The sequence below is a fragment of the Dasypus novemcinctus genome, chromosome 31, assembly GCF_030445035.2.
Source record: "Dasypus novemcinctus isolate mDasNov1 chromosome 31, mDasNov1.1.hap2, whole genome shotgun sequence".
Lineage (NCBI taxonomy): Eukaryota > Metazoa > Chordata > Mammalia > Cingulata > Dasypodidae > Dasypus > Dasypus novemcinctus.
In genome coordinates, this window is record NC_080703.1 from 4,045,667 (window position 1) to 4,050,586 (window position 4,920).

Genomic DNA, 4,920 nt, shown 5'->3' on the forward strand with positions numbered 1-4,920 from the left:
GGTGTTTCACATGGGTGCTGACCAGACAAGGACCTGGTGACATATAAGTAGAACAGCCTTGGGCTGGGGAGAATGGCAGGGTGGAGGGTCATTGCCACCCTGAAGAGCTGGGTGGGAGACCCAGGCTTCTCCAGGCTCTGGGCATTCATACAGACCATGGGCCAGCTTCAAGGGGACAGGCACATCCTCTTACCAGTCTAACCACACAGTAGTAAAACTAAGAAGCATTTTATTATCTGTAGGCAACTGCTTCATTTCTGGCTACATACAGGAGAATAGACAAGATGTGTGTGTACATTTCCAAATGCTGCTTCTTTTGTTTAAAAAGATAAGAGCATCTAAGAGCTTACGTAAAACAGAAGAACTCTAATCTTCTTCCCTTTTAGTTAGCAGAGACAGCAAGCATGTCTCTCAGGTCATCAAAGCAGAATGTTCTGGTCCATGTGGGCTCTCAGGAGGTTGGGGGGTCTCCACATTTAGCTTCCCAGCCCCAGTGGCCTCCCACTATCAAGAGGACAGATGGGAAAAGGAGGGAGCATGGCTATTAGCAACCTTTGTTCCTTTTGTTTGGGGCTTGTGTTGCCCTGTGTGACTGGAAGGGGGATGGAGCAAGAAGCTGAGCCTTTTTCTGGTCAAAACCTCTGGCTCAGGTTCTGATGCTTTTGCCTCAAGGAATCTCCTACTCCCAAACTAATGTGTCAGAATACAATAGTGGTGTGAAATTGACATGAAGGCTTCCATGTGCCCTGTGAACAGAACTGGGGAGCCTCAAAAGATCCCACTGTAGGAACGAACAACCCTGCATGACAAATGTGCAATACCAACAATTATCTGTCTACTGATATGCTATGAGCACCTCACAGATTCCTGCTTCAGAACCAGAGACCCTGGTTAGAACAAAACAATCATTACTGAAGTTGCTAAAGTCTGTTGGTGCACAAAAAGTCACACAATGAAAGACATTATATTTTATCTTCATCACTATATTATGACCAAGTGATGAGAAACAACAATATGTTGTATATTGTTCAAATTATCTTCTAGGGGAGTTGTTTGTAGTGTCAAGCTCCTCTGTGAAAGAACATAGGAAAATGTCTACAGAAACTTGGTAGTAGTCAACCAGCAGGAACCATCAGATTCAGGTGCATCTCTAAGTGAAAACAGGTGTCACCTTCAAGATGGCAGCCATAGGAAGCGGACTTGGCCCAGTGGATAGAGTGTCCATCTACCACATGGGAGGTCTGCGGTACAACCGCGGGTCTCCTTGACCCATGTGGAGTTGGCCCATGTGCAGCACTGATATGCACAAGGAGTACTGCCCCATGCAGGGGTGCCCCCCGTGTAGGGGAGCCCCATGCACAAGGAGTGCACCCCATAAGGAGAGCCATCTAGCATGAAAGAAAGTTCAGCCTGCCCAGTAATGGTGCCACATGCACACAGAGCTGACACAACAAGACGATGCAACAAAAAAGAGACAGATTCCCATGCTGCTGACAACAACAGAAGTGGACAAAGAACACACAGCAAATGGACACAGAGAACAAACAACTGGGGCAGGCGAGAGGGAAGGGGAGAGAAATAAAATAAATCTTAAAAAAAAGATGGCAGCCATCAAAGGGACCCTGTGCAAGAGGTGTAGGAGGAGAAACCTTCATCCTCAAATTTGATTTTTAGACCTTCATCTAAAAGGAGAGTAATTAGTGAGACAGAAAATTCAGAAGACTTAGCTGGTAGACAACAGAGAAAGCACCACAAATCTGTTAGCATTTACCTTTCCTCTGATGAAAGTCTTGCTCTATGTATAATAAGGAAGATATGGGGTAAAAGATTCTGTAGGAGTGAATCCATGGAGACTATCGGATCTGGATCTTGATGCTGGTATAAGTGAACATTCTGGTGGTTGGTTGAATCAGGATTCAGTTTCAGATCAATTCAGTGTATAATTTGAAGTTGAATCTCTTGATTCAGAATATTAGTGAAGAAGGGCAAGAACTCTCATATGAAGATGATCAGGTTTATCAAGTTATTGTATATCAAGCAGGGGAGAGTGATACAGACTCATCTGAAGAAGATCCTGAAATTTCCTTAGTTCTCTGTGGGAAATATGTACTTCATGCAATGAAATGTATCCTCCCCTTGTGGAAATGCGTTATAAGATGTGAGAATTGACTTCCTGAAGATAATAGAAATAATAAAGGGAAAATACCTGGGAAAGCCATACTAGAAAACTCAACACATGTAGAAGAGGGCTTTAATGTTCCTGATTTCAGAAAAATGACATAGAGGAAAATAATAAAACCACACAAGCCTCCCAATCCCAAGAAAATGAGGGCTATTCTCAGCCATCAACTTCTAGTAGCAACATTTATACCAGTCAAGAAGATGTCAGCCATCTGCCCATTGGGATTTAAGCCCCCTCTCCAGTAGAAGCAGAGTGGGATCACCATCCCGAAATCCTCAAGACTGGGGAGTGAACAATGGACTGAAGTAGACTTAGTATTATTCTATTATAGACTTAACATTATTCTAGCAATGGAAGAACTTTTATCATTGATGTAAAGGTGGTGGCCACCAGAGGTTCTGAGGTGAGGGAGAGGGAAGAATAGGTATACTATGGGGACATTTGGGGCACTGGAATTTTCCAACATGACATTGCAATGACAGATACAGGCCATTATGTTTGGTCATAACCTATAAAATTGGGTAAGGCAGAGTGGAAGCTATAATAGAAACTACAGTACATTGTTAATAACAATGCTTCAATATGTGTTCATCAATTGTAGCAAACTTACCACACTAATGAAAGATGTTGTTAATGTGGGAAAGTGTAGGAGGGTTAGGGTGAGGAGTTGGGGAATATGGGAATCCCCTATATTTTTTATTAAACATTTATATAATCTAAAGCTTCTTTAAAAAATAAAAAATTAAAGCTGTCAGAGAGTTTGAGAAGAATGAAACACAAGATAAAGAGAAATGCATGGAATCTAGTTTCCATCTTTGTGCCATTGAACCTTGTGACCTAAAATTGACTGTATCATCCATGACCAAAAAAGGGACATCTTATGGTTTGTTTTACATGTTCAAAAAAGCTATAAAAACAAAAAACAAAATAAGGCCTGCCCAATATGTAGACAGCCAGTTCAAATGATTATGCTAACTTATTTCTCCTAGTTGACTTGTTTGTAAGAGTAGAATTATATATTTCTAACTATGTAACCCTAAAAGCTAAGACAGTATTTTGGCAACATTAAAATTCTTTTTATGTTTTTATACATATTGAAGTGTAAAAGTATCTCAGTCCATGTAGAATTCTTCTCCTTAATGTAATTTACCTATTTTGGGAGGGATGGGGTTTAGTGAATACTCACTTCATTTTAGGAAAATTTCAATTCTGTTTATAGTTCATATTTAGGTTTTAATGTAATTTGAAATGGCTATATAGCTGGTTATTTAATTCTATCCTTCATATTTTAATTCATTTCCACCTTCACTTAAATAAAAATATCTGATTTTTCAAAATATAAGTAGGGTATTCACATATAAATCATTTAGTATCTTTCTTTTAAGGAGATAAATTTTGTGAGAAAGATTTATTATTTAAATTTTAGATACTCTTAAATCTTCTCATCCTTAGTTACTCTGCTCTTTCAGAGTCTCTTAAAATATTCTTTACAGGGAAGCAGACTTGGCCCACTGGTTAGGGTGTCTGTCTAACACATGGGAGGTCCACAGTTCAAACCCCGGGCCTCCTTGACTCATGTGGAGCTGACCCATGCGCAGTGCTGATGTGTGCAAGGAGTGACCTGCCATGCAGGGGTGTCCCCCATGTAGGGGAGCCCCACGTGCAAGGACTGTGCCCTGTAAGGAGAGCCACCCAGCACAAAAGAAAGTGCAGCCTGCCCAGGGATGGCACCATACACATGGAGAGCTGACACAGCAAGATGATACAACAGAAAGAGACACAGATTTCCATGCCGCTGACAACAGAAGCTGACAAAAACAAGAACACGCAGCAAATGGACACAGAGAACAATTGACTGGGGTGAGGGGGGTGGGAGGACAGGGGGCAGGAAGGGGAGAGAAAAAAAATCTTTAAAAAATATTCTTTACAGATAAATAGAAATTGGTAGTTACATTCTCTGCTACTGAAGTAAAAATGTACCACTTGTTCTCCAGGTATAGGTGGTGATGATGTTGTCCATTGAGAGTCTTTCAGAAGAGCCAATACAACTTTTTTAAAGCTCTACTAAAATGTGGAGTTGTCCTGGGAGGTCCAATGTGACATACATTTTCAGGGTTTGGTGGGAATTGTTTGTTTCTCTCAAGTGAAAAACAGTTTAATTCACTTTGAAGTGTCTTCTTAGACAGGGTTACACAGTCTCTATTAATTGCCTAGATATCAGACCTTTGCTTAAGACCAGTTTCAGAAACCAGTGAATTCAGGAAGTGTTATAGACTAGCGAAATCAACCAGACTCAGACTCAAAAGTTCCAATTGAGAGCTTTATTAGCTGCACGGCACCTGCCTTGTTCTAAGCAGAGGGGAGAGCAGTCCTGAGTCATGGGGGAGTTTGCTTATATAGGCCTTTAGTTTCAGGGTGGGGGGCAGTAGCTCAGCAAGCAAGCACATGCAGAAGCAGGTGTTTGCGGTTAATCAAGCGCTGGGAATTCTATCAGGGGAGACAAGTGGTCGGGGAGTTCATGTTATGTACAAGGGTCTGGGTCAGGTTGGCCTTTTGGCAGGGGCTGATGACACTTTCTACAGGAGGAGGCCTTGAGATAAGGTTTTACAGTCAAGCAAGCTTGTTACAGAAGCTAGATATAGGCGGTTAGGGGGCTGTGGAATTTTCCTCTTGGGTGGGGGTGGTTACAGGCTCCTGCTCCTCCACAAAAGATTAATTCATAAATTAGTTAAAAGGAA

General features: G+C 41.6%; 1 pseudogene; it reads left to right on the plus strand.

Annotated features, from left to right (window-relative positions):
• The first annotated feature begins 810 nt into the window (after positions 1-810).
• LOC131276988 (E3 ubiquitin-protein ligase Mdm2 pseudogene) lies at positions 811-3,171 on the plus strand (annotated as a pseudogene).
• Positions 3,172-4,920: the final 1,749 nt, after the last annotated feature.